The 15,468-nt window shown below is 47.3% G+C and overlaps 1 long non-coding RNA gene across 2 annotated transcripts in view; it reads left to right on the plus strand.

Moving 5' to 3' along the window:
• Nucleotides 1-15,468, plus strand: part of LOC147108166 (uncharacterized) — a 123,336-nt gene that overhangs the window by 97,257 nt on the left and 10,611 nt on the right. Inside the window, exons 2-3 of one of the 2 annotated variants that reach the window (XR_015080709.1) lie at nucleotides 5,854-6,142; nucleotides 6,749-6,838. This is a non-coding gene — a long non-coding RNA (uncharacterized LOC147108166). The remainder of the gene's footprint in view (nucleotides 1-5,853; nucleotides 6,143-6,748; nucleotides 6,839-15,468) is intronic. The other variant, XR_015080708.1, reaches the window with a different exon arrangement.

Here is a 15,468-nt window from a genome sequence, read left to right on the forward strand (position 1 = left end):
TTCTTGGCTGGTGGGCCTTTAACACGAACCACTGCCCCCTCCGGTGCGGTCTGTGGGCTTACCACTACCGCTGGCTGGGGATCTTCATCCTCGGGCTTTACCTCTCCTGAACCTGGGCTAGGGGCAGGCAACTCTTCGCAGCCTGATGCTGCAGGCTGGGGGTCCTCGCCCTCAGGTCCCAAATTTGGGTCCGGGGCGGGGTTTTTGCCCTCAGGTCCCTCCTCATCTATATCCCAGAAGAGTGGGGGAGTGTCCCAAGCGGTGGGCGGGATGGCCCCTCCCCTTAAACAAGCCATAGCACCTGCCTGTGCAGTCTGTGAACTTGCTCCCGCTGCAGGCTGAGGATTTCTATCCTCAGACCTTGCCCCAACTAGCTGCTCTCTCTTCTCAGGCTTAAACAGTTTACACTGATTAATATTACTAGCAGCCTGCCTTAAAGTCTCGTCTGCTGCCCTGAATGGGCCTTCTATGGACTCCCCATTCTTTCTCCTTACCGGGACGGCCTGAAGGACGGGATCTTAAGGGGCTTGGACCTGCTTTAAATCCGGGGCCAAAGCTACCCCTTGTGTGCCTCCCTTGTCCCGGATTGTGGCCACCGAACCTGTCCGATAGGGGTCCCAAGACTCTCCTTCCCTAGCCCTCTGCTTGGCGACCTCATTGGTCTTTTGGTTACCCTCCCACGTGGTATGGAGTGATCCTAAATCTATGGCCAAAGGTTTGGACCTTTCCCCAGCCTGCTCGTTCCCTGTGAATCCCATTAGGCTAAATGGGACCTTGTTAGACCTGGGTGAATTGGTCGGGTCTTCTGAATGGACCACTGTGCTGGAAGCTCCAGTGTCCACCGAATATCTCCCCTGCACCATCTCCACCCCTATCTTAACATAGGGCCGGCTCCCCTCAGCGTTTTCAAGGGGACACAGGTCGACAGGCTGCGCTGGTTCTGGTCAGGGCTGTGTGTTGGATGGGGCGGATGGGGTCAGAGCACCGGTAGCAGCTGCTACTCTCCCCTGGCCAGTCAATAGGAACCTCATGGTGTCCAAAAATGACTCGACCGCAGCGGGAGGGATCCCTGTCTCTGTCTTTTGGGCTGGGGCTGTGGAATTCTTTCCCTTGTTATCTTTCCAAGGGTTTTTGCACTCCTTCCTCCAGTGACCATCCTTCCCACGCGTAACAATTGAGCTTTGTGCTGGAAGGGTTATTCCCTTCCTGATGCCACTCCTTCCTACCCTGTCCGGGTTTTACCTCATGCACCTTCCCCTTAGGTGGGTGTGCATCGGTTCCCCTACCGTTCTTATAGGCTAGGGTCAACTGTCAGATCACCGTAAGTTCGGTGGTCAGGGGATTTTTAGGGTTGAACCAGACTTCCGCCTTGGCCCGGACCTGTGGCAAGCTGTTTGCCACCAGGCAACGGAGCCAATGGGCCAACTGACCCTGGTTCAGGAATGCGCGGTTAGGTGCCCCAGGACAGGCGCTCCTATAAACCGTCCATAGCCTGTCCGCGAAAGCCTGCGGGGTTTCCCCTGTGAGATGGACGGTCTTCTCCACACGGGAGAAAGGACTTCCCTCATTCATCCCCATGGCCTCCAGAACTTCATCCCTGAGCTCCTCATACCCGCACTGCCCCTTCTTACACTTGTCAGAGAGGGATTGGAGGAGCCGACTCTCCAGGGAGAATAGCAGCATTTTGGCCTGCTCAGCGCCATCGCAGTCGTTGACACTGGCTGCCTGCTCTACTTCCCTGAAGTGGATCGAGGGGTCCCCTTTTTCGGAGAGCTTTGGGATATGGCTCACCATCGCCCTGAGCTGTTGGGTGCTATAGGGTAATATGAACTGGTTTGGGAGGGGTCCCTCGTCCTCGTCATTAACGGGTAGGCCGAACCTCCGATGCTGGGCTGGGCACATTGGTCCTGGCTCCGACCTCTTTGGCGGGGGTTGCTCCACCTCCGCTCCCACCTCTGGCTCCACACCCCCTTGCTGCCAGACCTCGCTGAAACCTGGCGCTACGGGTGTTGGTCGTGAGACCTCCTGTTCCTCAACCGGGTTGTCCCTGGGCACTACCAGTGATGTTTGAACTGTCCTCCCCTCATTCCCCATAAAATCCGCCTGGCCTGCCTTCGGGCTTATGAGGCATACCATGCCGTTCGCCTTCCTCAGGGCCAGGCTCAGATTTTCTATCTGTCCCTTGCAGGGGCCATGATCTGCATCTTCAAACCCCTGTTCGCTCGCTAACTTGTAAGCTACCTTTACCTCTTTTACACTCTCCTCCTGTTCTCTAACTTGCCTTGCCCGGCGGGCGTTCTTTTCCCGCAACATCAACTCATTACCCTTGGCTTCGGTGACTTGGCACTGTAGGTATTCCAACTCTCCCATTAAATGCACCCTTTCCTGATTCAGGGCCTGCAATGCTACCAGTAACTTCTCCCCTGCTAGAGCCTTGTCCTGGATCTCCAGGGCTGACTCCTTTAACTCGGCTGCCTATGCTGCAATGAGCCTGTCCAAAAGCTGGACCTGCTTTTTGAAACACATCAGCCAGACTGCCTTCTCTAAGGATTTCTTGTGTTCCCTTCCCTCTGTCCACTTAGCTGCTGCATCTACTGGACTCCCAGCCCTTAACAGAGTGGTGATCCACTTACATAGAAACATAGAAGATAGGAGCAGGAGTAGGCCATTCGGCCCTTCGAGCCTGCTCCGCCATTCAACGAGATCATGGCTGATCATCCAAACCCTAGCACCCGGTCCCTACACCGACAGCCATCCCACCCAAGCCCTATCCCCATAACCCCGTAACCCCACGTATTTAATCCCCCCTAACACTAAGGGCCAATTTTTATCATGGCCAATCAACCTAACCCGCACATCTTTGGACTATGGGAGGAAACCGGAGCACCCGGAGGAAACCCATGCAAACACGGGGAGAATGTGCAAACTCCACACAGACAGTCACCCGAGGCCGGATTTGAACCCGGGTCCCTGGCGCTGTGAGGCAACAGTGCTAACCACTATGCCACCGTGCTAAATTGTGATATTCACCTTGCTAAACACATAATCAGAAATCCTTTCCTCCATCATGGTTTGCTCATCCGAACCATTGTCTACTGTATCGCAGCCCTGTTGCCAGAGTCCTGCCGTGGTCGCCATTTCTGTAGGGGGTGGTGTGTGCCCATGTCAGCTTCGCCTCTGACTGTCCCTTTGAGCAGTTTGAATCGCTCCCACACCCCTGGGTTCTGGACACTGGACATAGGTACAGGCGGCGATACAGAAAATCGAGTAGACAAGTGATTTGGTGTAAGAAAACCAAAATTTTAGTAAAAGCAGAATAAAACAATCTTGAGAAAAATTACTGGTATGAAAAATACAGGCATAAACAATTACACTTATATGGGAATGGGGAACACACGGCACATTGAGGGAAAACAACTACATTAACAATCCCCTTATCATTAATCCCATCCCTTATACCTAACTAGATTAAGCTATGAGGGGCCAGGAATTCATGCTCACCAATCCAAAACCTGTTGCTTAAACGGTTGTGAGTTTTGAGGTCCGCTCCCGCTGTCCTTTGGGTTACCCCGTCGCCATGTGGTCTCAGGGCGCGGCGCTGAAGTTGTTGATGCAAAGCACCCTCCCTTTTCCTCAGCTACCGTCGTCGTTGAGTCACGGTGGGTTTTCTTCTTCTTCTCCCTCGGGCGGTCGTCGGCGGTAACATCATGGTCGGGGGTCGATTGGTGGTTTTTACCGTTTAAAAGATTTTGCTAGCCATGCTTCGAACGCCAGTTTATTCTTTAACCGGGCTATTATTGTCCATGTGACAAACGCCAGCTTATAACTAGGCTGTATGTCTCGATTCTTCTACCCATCCTTCGAATGCCAGCAGATTCTTAAATTGGGGTTTCACTATACGTCAACTTATTCACCAAACACCAGCTTATAACTGGGCGTTGGTCCCCAAATGCGTCTTTCCGCTGCCCTTCTCTGCCTTTACCAGTTTACCTTCTTCTTCGTCTCGTCTTGTCTCATCTGCCCGTTTGTGGCCTGTGTGTTCTGTGTGGTTATGAACTCGGGTCTCGTTCTCCTCCCGCATTTGACCCCGGTGTAATGGGCATCCTTGGTTGTTGAGCGGCGCAGGGAGCGAGAAGAGAGCCCGCCACGAGGCCAGGGCACGAGAGCGAGTGGCAGCAGGCCAAAAGCCAAACGATGAGAGGCCAGAGCAAGAGAGAGCAATTGCTACTGATGGGCCTACAATTATACCCGTTCTCCAACTCCTTATCTGCGCGCCAAATCAGGTCGGTCCTTTGTCTTACTTTTGCCGGGCTTGTTTAAATGATTACAACCATTTATTTTAACAACTTGTGGAGTGGTTGTCCCCGGGTCTAATGGCCCCGATGTCCTGGTTGTTTGTCATGGATAAGACTTAATTGTCCCCATCCTGACTTGATGGCTACTGTGAGCTGTTACCAATTAAATATGCAGAAACCTAATGGCCTCGATTTTAGGCCCATTCTAGCTTGATTTGTTACAAGTCGAATGAATGTATATTCTGTGTTTACTTTGGCTGGCTGGCTCCAGTGAGTCCTTTTCACAGACTTCTGCATTTTAATTTTCGTCTCCGGGCCTGCCTGTCTGCAGAGCCCTGCTTTAAAAAATCCTGTCGGTTTTTGGTCACGAGGTTACAGAAGCCATGTTGGGCACCCTGTTTTTAATAACTTGTCCAAACGGGGTCCCTTGATCCATAATTTGGGGAGTGCGGGAATTTTGAGAACCCTGCACTTACAGCCCCGCCCGCCTCAGCTCATCTGCTGCTGAAACCCTCAACCTCTCGACGTGACTATTCCAATGCACTCCTGGCTGGCCTCCCACATTCTACCCTACGTAAACTTGAGGTCATCCAAAACTCAGCTGCCCGTGTCCTAACTCGCACCAAGCCCTGTTCGCCCATCTCCCCTGTGCTCGCTGACCTCCATTGGCTCCCGGTTAAGCAACGCCTCAATTTTAAAATTCTCATCTTATTTTCAAATCCCTCCATGGCTTCGCCCCTCCCGCCCCACAACTGCGCTCCTCTAATTCTGAGTATCCCTGATTTTAATCGCTCAACCTTTGCCTAGGCCCTAAGCTCTGGAACTCCCTCCCTAAACCTCTCCACCTCTCTAACTCTCTTTCCTCCTTTAAGACGCGCCTTAAAATCTACCTCATCTGCCCTAATTCCTCCTTATGTGGCTCAGTGTCAGATTTTGTTTTACAACAATCCTGTGAAGCACCTTGGGACGTTTTCTACATTAAAGGTGCTGTATAAATACAAGTTGTTGTTGTTGTTGTTAATTGATGCCAGGCAGGCTACCTTGGCACGTAGATAAGCAAATCAGTTCCAGTCTATGCAAACCAAAGAAATGATCCTGTCTTCAGATGTATCAGATAGTCAGCACAAGAGGGGCAGACAACAGCTTATTCAAAAATGGGCAAACAGTCCAAATTACTGGCCAATTTATAACCCCCAGTGTGTCAAAGAAAAATGGGCTGCAGGTGTATTGGAAAGGCTTTTATTGATTGCAATAGTGGTATTTTCAGATGGGTCACTCCCAGCTGCTGTAAGTGCTACACAGCAGCTTTCCACATTGATAATTGTTGTCACACCATTTTTCTTCATGACTGCACACTGATCATTTTTATTTCTGGTCTAAAACCAGCAGGTATCACAGCATTTCTTTAGAATAATTGTTACACTGCACCACATGTGATATCGATGGCAAAGAAAACATTTACTGCTATAATTAAAATACAAATATAAAAAATCTTCCAAGCTGAGGCCAACTTTATTCTTTTGTTATTCTATCCCTGTGTTTCCGATTTTCTCCCTAGGACAGCAGGTTGATCTGGGCCACAACTGGCCTACAACTACACAGCTCAGTCAAGTGAAGACGGCGTTAGCTATTCCACTCTCAAGACAAAATGCTTCGCTTCCATCTGGTGCTCCATCTAGTGACTCAACTGAGAAGTGGGGAAATTCCTCTGACTCAAGTTTTCAATATCACCGTCAGGCATCCTCGGGACTGGCACCAACAACGGGCCGGCTGGGAGCTGAGCAATCTGTGCAAGAAACTCCGTAAGAAAGGGTAGAAATACATTTTACACCACCATACAAAATAGTGTAAGTGTCACACCATAACCCACATAAGACATTGAACCTAGGCAGGTTATTTAAAGAGCTATTTTAAAGTTATTGAACTAGATTTTTGCTTACAAACCTGTAAATAAAAGAGAAGCACCATATATAGTTATATGTTATGTAATATGTTATTGACCTCCATGTAACTTAAATCTACATTGCATGGTTATTACATTTGTACAGCAAACAACATAATAAAATGTAAAAAGAAAATACTGCAGATGCTGGAAACCTGAAATAAAAACAGAAAATGCTGGAGATACTCAGCAGGTCAGGCAGCATCTGTGAAGAGAGAAACAGAATTAACGTTTCACGTTGATGACCTTTCGTCAGAACTCAAACGAAAGGTCATCGACCTGAAACGTTAACTCTGTTTCTCTCTTCACAGATGCAGCCTGACCTGCTGAGTATCTCCAGCATTTTCTGTTTTTATTATAATAAAATGTAAAAAGTGTAGGAAATACCAGAGGTCTCAGTAGGTGTGATCTCCTCCCTGCTAAGGGGTTCGAATGGTATGGTTACTATTCTATCCATTCAATTAAGTCATGTTGTCAGTGGTATAGCTTTACCTTTGCTCTTGCTTTGCAGGCCTTTGTTGTGGTGCTTCTACAGTCTCCTCGCTGCCTCATTTTTCCCCTAATATCTGAAACCATCCAATTTGATGACCTGTTGCTCCAGGTAATTAGTTTGATGAACCCACAATTTCCACTTTTGTTTGAATGAAATCTTGCACTAAAACGCATGCATGCTATTGAGTGCACCATTTTATATCCATACCATATAAACTGCTTCACTCCAGTTGTTAAACAGCCTAATTTTCTCGGCTCCATTTGACGTTCCATTGGTTGGATTTATTTAACGACGATGTTACATTTTCATATTAAAAATATTGTGAAAATCGCATATTAGTGTCTGGGTGGTAAATATATGTCATGACCAACATTTATTGCCCTAATAATCCCACCAAAGATCATGTACCATTATTATAGTATATACAGCAGCAACATTACCCACCAAAACAGAGTACATTGATTATCAGTCAGTTAACTGGGGGGAAATTGCGCATGTCTCTCCACTTCATAAGAATGGCGAGAGAGGGAAACCAGGGAATTATAGACCAGTTAGCCTAGCATCTGCTGTGGGTAAATTGCTAGAGGCTATAATTAAGGGTAGGGTGACTGAACACCTCGAAAATTTTCAGTTGATCAGAGGGAGCCAGCATAGATTTGTGAAAGGTAGGCCATGCCTGACAAACCTGATTGAATTTTTTGAAGAGGTGACTAAAGTAGTGGACAGGGGAATATCTGTGGATGTTATTTATATGGACTTCCAGAATGCATTTGATAAAGTCCCACATAAGAGACTGTTAACTAAGGTAGAAGCCCACGGAATTGAGGGCAAATTATTGACCTGGTTAGGAAATTGGCTGAGCGGCAGGAGACAGAGAGTAGGTATAATGGGCAGGTACTCAAATTGGCAGGATGTAACTAGTGGTGTCCCGCAGGGATCTGTGTTGGGGCCTCAGCTATTCACAATATTTATTAACGACTTAGATGATGGCACAGAAAGTCAGAAATCCAAATCTGCTGATGACACAAAGATAGGCAGCATTGTTGCCACATAGATGAAAGCATAAAATTACAAAGGGATATTGATAGATTAAGTGAATGGGCAAAACTGTGGCAAACGGATTTCAATGTAAACAAATGTGAGGTCATCCATGTAGTGTATGTACCCGTCTACCTTTAAGAGAACTATTGTATGTAACCGTTCACCTTTAAGAGAACTATTTTAGGTGTGGCACTACTTTGTTTGGCTTCTGTATACTGTAATACCGACGGTGACCACACCAGTATATAAGTGTTGTGTCAGGATTTATTGGGCAGATTCGCCCTGACCTTCGAATAGTAAAGTCCTGTTTTAAGTTACTCTTGGAGTCTGTGTATTAATTAACTAAACAACCCACAGACTTTACAGTGGCGACGAGTCCGATCGTACCCTGCGGCAACAATACTTCCGAAGCAGTTAACGAGCGTCGAGAAGAGGCAACCGCCCTCGTCGTTCTGCTGGGAGAAAACTCGAGGCTGCAGAGCTAGAAAGGAGGAAGAATTTAGAGACAAAGACTTCCATCAGCAACAGGCACTGACTGTCCCTTCTGCCACGGTGAGGAGTGAGCCGATCAGCACGAGAAGCAAGGCGGCCACGGTGACTGTGAGTAAGGGAAAGTAAAAAGAATAACCGGAGGATAAGGGCGGTGCACTCGACCACGGTCGAGGGGGAAAGGAGCCGGACAGAAGTCGGGTCCAGAGGCGCTGAGACTGGGGCAGCGTGGAGCAAGGAAGCCGCGGTACAGACAGGCTGGGGGACGCAACAGCGTCGTGAGACAGCTAGACCGCGACCGGCGAAAAAGGCCGGGCAGCGACCGAAGCCACGAAGCGCTGCGACCGGGAACGTAGGCGCGGGAAGAGATAAACTCAGCCGCAGCCGGGGAGGGAAGCACCGGACTGCGAGAGGGCTGGGAGGCGCGATTGGGAGCCGAGCGAGCGGGAGAGGCAGAGCCGACCAAGGGAGACTGAGCGAGAGCGAGTCCAGCGGCTGAAACTGTTCTCCGTCAACAGGGTGTACCCAGCGCCGGTAGAGCTGAGCGAGCGGGAGAGAGACAGAGCCCGAGCAAGGGAGACTGAGCGAGAGCCAGTCCAGCGGCTGAAACTGTTCTCCGTCAACAGGGTGTACCCAGCGCCGGTAGAGCCGAGCGAGCGGGAGAGAGACAGAGCCCGAGCAAGGGGAACTGAGCGAGAGCCAGCCCAGCGGCTGAAACTGTTCGCCGTCAACGGGGTGTACCCAGCGCCGGTTGCCCTGCCGAGAAAAGGGAAAGCACTGAAGCCAACGCGCAGGCTGTGAACCTGAAAGCCAGCGGCCGTCGCCCGTGGGGAAAGTGTACCCCTCCCGCCAGGGAAGAAACGCGGGAAGCCGCCATTAGGCGGGGAAGAAGACAGAAGCGGGAAACCGCCATTGAAGTGGGCGGGGAGAGAAGATAAGCGCGGGAAACCGCCATTTTCGCGGGAACCGCCATCTTGAAAAAAAAAATTTTAAAGAAATAATTCGTGGTGTTTATCAGGAAGAGAGGAAGATGCCTAAGCGTGGTAACATCAACGATTTTAATTCCGAGGTAGAAGACTGGGCCACGTATGTGGAACGCATTGAGATCTATTGTGAGGCCAATAAAATAGAAGAAGATGACAAAGCTATAACCTTGCTAAACTCGATGGGCGCGAAGACATACGGGCTCTTGAAGCATCTACTATCACCAGCTAAACCGGCGGATCAGACTTTCAATGATATTGTGGCTGTTCTGAAGGATCACTTGAACCCCACACCGTTGATGTTGGCGGAACGATTCAAATTCTATGTGAGAACGCAACGGAAAGACGAAAGCAACGCAGAATACTTGGTCGAACTGCGTAGACTAGCGAAATACTGCCAGTTTGGAGGGAATCTGACAGAGGCATTGCGAGACAAGTTCGTGTGCGGATTGGCAAAGGAAGGAACACAAAAGCGACTACTCGAAGAGAACAACCTTACACTTGACAGGGCTGTCCTTATTGCAGCATCACACGAAGCCGCAGCGAAGGGAACTGCGGAAATGCAGCTAAAGACAGCAGCACTCAGTGTGGATCAAATTACCTCGACAACAACAAAATGTTATCGTTGTGGGAAGACAACACACGACCAGAACCAATGCTGGTTTAAGAACCAGGAATGTAGGAAATGTGGCAAACTGGGTCACATAGCTAAGGTATGCCGGTCAGGGAAGAAGACCAACAACCAAAGGACCAACAACCAAAGGAAGCCATCACAGGAAAAGTACAACAAGGTACACAAGGTGGCTGAGAAGAGTTCAGACGAACGGAATTCGGACTCAGACCCAAACGGCCAGGAGCTGGGTAGTCTGAGAATTCACAATGTGAGTAAGGAAGCTGACCTACAAACTATCTGGGTCATGCTAAAAATAGCTGGAGTCCAAGTGAAAATGGAGTTGGACACTGGATCAGCTCTATCAGTCATAAATCGAAGGGATTACCACCAGCTATTCTCACATATACCCTTAAGAGATACCAAGTTCATATTGCAGACATACACGGGGCATAAAGTATACCCCATGGGAAAGATAAGAGTCAAGGTGAGAGATAGGGGTAAAGAACACCCAAGAATGAACTTATACGTACTACCTGAGGGAGGACCACCACTTCTAGGACGGGAGTGGATCAAGAAAATAGACATGGAATGGCACTATCTAAAAGCCATAACGAGTGAGGACTCGGTGCAGACAATCAGCTCAGATTCTGAATCGGATGACGATAAGACCAACCCAAATGTGAAAGACAAGGCTAAAATGGACTTGCCGACTAAGGTTGGAAAAACGAAGGCATGCAGAAAGGCTTATGCTCCAGAGAAGAACAAAGTTTCAGAACAGATCTCCACCAAACAACGACAACATAGTTTGACAGAGAATTCTGAGTCTGTTCAGTTTAAGGACATATCCATGATGGAAGAACACCGAGCTCGGACTCAACTTTATTTCAAATTACGACAACAATTAGAACAATTGAGTTACCGTCTCGTACAAGAGATGAAAACAATGAAAAAGTTCTATGACACCGAATGGGAGAATCTGGAAAGACAACAGAAGCAGCTAGCTCAAGCAGAGAGCGACCATAGAGCCATCATGACCAATCACCGATCACATCTCCCTTATGATGTTCAGGAGTTAGAATATTTGCAGAAAGAAGCAAATGAAGAGGAATCTTCAGGAAGCCAGGATTTCATTCCAGTTCTTCTCTACGACTCCTTACAAGCAGAGTTTGAGAAGTTGAAGGAACAGTATGAACAGGCCCAGGCTACAATCCTGGAGGGGGTTAACTCGGCAACCTCCGAAAAGCTAGTTTCAGTGGAAGCATATGAGCAACTAAAGGTTGAACATGAGCAAGAAGTCCAAAGGCTGCAGGAAATTCTTGATGAGCTCAAGGCCAAGACAGACTCATCGGTAGAAGTTCCATCCATAGATGAGAAATTAGAGGTGAAAGACATGGCAGAACATGAAAGTCAAGATGTCCAAGAACTCATAAAAATATTGAAGGAAACCCAAGACAAATATGAGGCGGCAATGACCAAGGTTCAACAACTTGAAGAACAGATTCAACTGGGAATTCTTTCAGTGAAAGAAAAGGCAACTGTAAGAAACACAGAGACTGTAAGAATGGCCCCTGAACATGAGCTAGAGAGCATCAAGGCGCAACTTCTCCGAGCGCTTAAAGCCAAAGTACAAGAGGAAAAAAAGGTGAAAGCATTGGAGGAAAAGGTGGATGAAATGGAGAAGACTCTGATCCACAGGGTCCCCGTGGAAGAGTTAACGGTCAGCCAACTCCTTCATATGCTGAGAGACAAGACTCTGCAATGGGAACCATTTGAACACGAGCTTCAATTTTCAAAGGGAAGGGGTTCGGAGCTCTCAAAAGTTTGGGGAATAGTTGAGGTTGCAACACAGATTTTACGGGGCTGAATCACGTCAATGTGAACTACAGAATGTTGAAACAGCTGCTCCAGTAGAAGGATTGAATAGCCCGATCAATCAATCCCCGATGGAAGGGGAAGTATTGGAATCACAAAGGAGGTCATTAGTGAAGGATTGGCAGGAAACCCAGGAAGAGCGGGATGAATATGAGCGCATGAAGAAGTCTCTTCAGGAAAGATGTCTAGGGAGGGAACAACAGTCGGCTAACGTCCAGTTGGGTAAGGAAGAAGTAGCAGGCCCTCTCGCTAGACTAGCTCAGGACGACACCGAATATTACCATGACCTGTTGAGTGACACGGAATATTACGATGACTTGGTCTGCCCAGCTTGTGATGAAAACTCCCAAAGTGCAGAAATCAGGATGAAGCACTTAAAGTCTAAGGAACATAGGGAGATGGTGGCGCTACAGCTGGCAGCGGATAAGGGAGCCCCGAGAGTCTCCAAGAAGCAGAAAAGAAAAAGACGAAGCAGAAGACGATAACCATCTAAATCATTATCACTTCTATCAGATCATGCACGTGGGCCCTACGAAGGGGGCCAAATCAGTTGGAAAGTAGGAAAAATTACCAAGGCAGTCCAGCTGTTTGTAAAAGTCAGCACTGCTGGTTCAGCAGGACGGAAGTTCAAGCTGTTAAGCCAAGGGAAAGACTATTGGATGAGTCACGCTAGAAATGTGAACCGGCTACACCACAGAGATGTTGTTCGGACCGAGTCAAGACCAGAGACTGAATCTGCGAACTGTTTCCCGCAGAGACTATATCTGTGAATTGTTTTACATGAAGTTGATTATATGTTATGTTTAATGGGGAATAAGTATGTTGTAAGCTAAAAAGGGAGGATTGTAGTGTATGTACCCGTCTACCTTTAAGAGAACTATTGTATGTAACCGTTCGCCTTTAAGAGAACTATTTTAGGTGTGGCACTACTTTGTTTGGCTTCTGTATACTGTAATACCGACGGTGACCACACCAGTATATAAGTGTTGTGTCAGGATTTATTGGGCAGATTCGCCCTGACCTTCGAATAATAAAGTCCTGTTTTAAGTTACTCTTGGAGTCTGTGTATTAATTAACTAAACAACCCACAGACTTTACAATCCACTTTGGACCTAAAAAGGATAGAACAGGGTACTTTCTAAATGGTAAAAAACTAAAAACAGTGGAGGTCCAAAGAGACTTGGGGGTTCAGGTACATAGATCATTAAAATGCCATGAATAAGTACAGAAAATAATCAAAAAGGCTAATGGAATGCTGGTCTTTTATATCTAGAGGACTAGAATACAAGGGGGCAGAAGTTATGCTGCAGCTATACAAAACCCTGGTTAGACCACACCTGGAGCACTGTGAGCAGTTCTGGGCACCACACCTTAGGAAGGATATACCTGTATTGGCTTTGGAGAGAGTGCAGCGTAGGTTTACCAGAATGATATCCAGACTTCAAGGGTTAAGTTACGAGGAGAGATTACATAAATTAGAGTTGCATTCCCTAGAATTAGAAGGTTAAGCGGTCATCTGATTGAAGTTTTCAGGACATTAAGGGGAACAGATAGGGTAGACAGAGAGAAACTATTCCCACAGGTTGGGGATTCTAGGACTAGGGGGCATAGTCTAAAAATTAGAGCCAGAGCTTTCAGGAGTGAAATTAGGAAACACTTCTACAAAGGGTGGTAGAAGTTTGCAATTCTCTTCTGCAAACAGCAATTGATGCTCGATCAGCTGTTAATTTTAAATCAGAGATTGATAGTTTTTTGTCAACCAAGGCTATTGAGGGATATGGGCCAAAGACAGGTGCATGGAGTTCGGTAGCAGATCAGCCAGGATCTCATTAAATGCTCGAGGGGCTGAATGGCCTACTCCTGTTCCGATGTTCCTATGAAATTGCCCTGCTTACTGTGTATTGTGACATTGTAAATGCATTCAAAATGACAGTGTTTATGATTTCACTATACAGATCAATCACAACAATTCCTTCCCCTATATTGTATTAAAGCAATTCCTTCATTTCCACCCCCCATGACTAAGCAAGTTGATGGATTGAGTAACTGAACCATTCAGACTAGGAAGGTTCCAGGTTCAATCCCAATGCCAAGTGTTGCTGATCTCATCTGCAGCCACAGATTGGGAAAGGAAAAATTGGTCAGGTTTGCTGCTATCAATTGCTATCGAGCAGCCCATGTTGGAAGCATGGGCATGTGAACACAGCTGTAATACTCACCAACGCTCCAATGCCTGCCGACTGTCACGCTCAAGGTTTACAAATGAATAATGGGAACTTAGCTGAAGCACCCCATCTAGGAATCAATGCCTTCAGGAGAGGATGGAAGGGAGAATGATTAAAAAAAACCTTTTCTTGTTACATGAGGGTAAATTTTCCTCCTTCACCACCTGAGCAGTAATCTGATGGAGCTGATCACCCGCTCGTTATAGAACCTGTTTGACTTTCCGCCAGATTGCCGCCCATGGGATGAAGATAAAAATTGACCCCATGATGTCAAGCTGCACGACAGTGTCTTAAGGCAGCAGCTCATTGCAGCATGGGAATATTACCTGCTGTGAAGGAAGATCCAAAATCTGAGCATAAAACCTCAATGTTAAAGCTTCAAATTTGTTTTAAATATAGAAAAGTGTAATCTAAAATTGATGCCTGGGAGTGCGTCCAAGGCGAAACAAGTACTCTGCTGGGATGGTTGCTTTCATGGTTTATGGCCATTTAAACCCCTGGAGTGTGTTACAATGTACAAGTCATTGCTTATTTGCCTCATAATTGGATGAATAGTAATTGGGTACAGAGGAGAGTAGGTAGTGCTCATTATGCCAATTAGGTGAATAGTTTGTGGTTTAGTAAGCGACTTGTAGTTTTGTAATAGGCTAAGACATGAATAATTGATGTTTCTGGAAAAGCATCTATTATTAAAGGAATACTCCAGGGAAGGCTTGCAAAAATCCTATTTATGAGCCTTCCCTGAGGGACTGCAAGATAGTTAGTTAAAAAATTAATTCTAAATTTGCTTTGCAAAGTTATTTCAACAACCATCCCACATTTTGAGACAACCTCTCTACCATTTTCAACAACAACAGAACAACTGGCATTTATATAGCATCTGTAATGTAATAAAACATTCCAAAACACTTCATATAAGCAGAAAGCAAACAGGAACAGAAGAGTTAGGAGAGATGACTGAATGAGTGGCCGAAAGGTATCAAGGAGGCTTTTACAGGCAGGAAGAGAAGTAGCAAGGTGAGTTCCAGGCTGAGATCATGAAGATTCTGCCACTTAAAAGGGGAGCAGCTGGGGTGGGCGGTGAGGGGTGTGGGGGAAGGTGGACAGAAGGCCAGAGTCAGAAGATCATAGGGTATGGGCTGAGATGTGAGGCTAGAGGAGGATGCAGAGGTAGGGAGGGGTGAGGTCTGTGGATAGAACAAGGATAAGGATTCTGAATTCAATATTATGAGGAAATTGGAGTCAGTCGTGGTCATCGAGGACAGGGGTATCAAGTGAACAGGACTTACTGTGGGACAAGATGTGGGTGACAGAGTATTGGACAAGTTAGGGCTGGATTTTGCCAGCACTCAGAGGGCGGGTTTGGAGGCGGGTCAAAGGTTAAAATTGTTTTGATTGACGGCGGGTTGTGATCCTGCCGTCAACCCGCCTCCAAACAATTTTCCCAAGTGTCAGGTCCCCGATTTGCGAATGGACCCGACACATAGCTGCAAGAAGAGGATTAAAGGCAACTAC

The sequence above is a fragment of the Somniosus microcephalus genome, chromosome 13, assembly GCF_052327205.1.
Source record: "Somniosus microcephalus isolate GS21.2 chromosome 13, FLI_Smic_1.0, whole genome shotgun sequence".
In the NCBI taxonomy this organism is placed as follows: domain Eukaryota; kingdom Metazoa; phylum Chordata; class Chondrichthyes; order Squaliformes; family Somniosidae; genus Somniosus; species Somniosus microcephalus.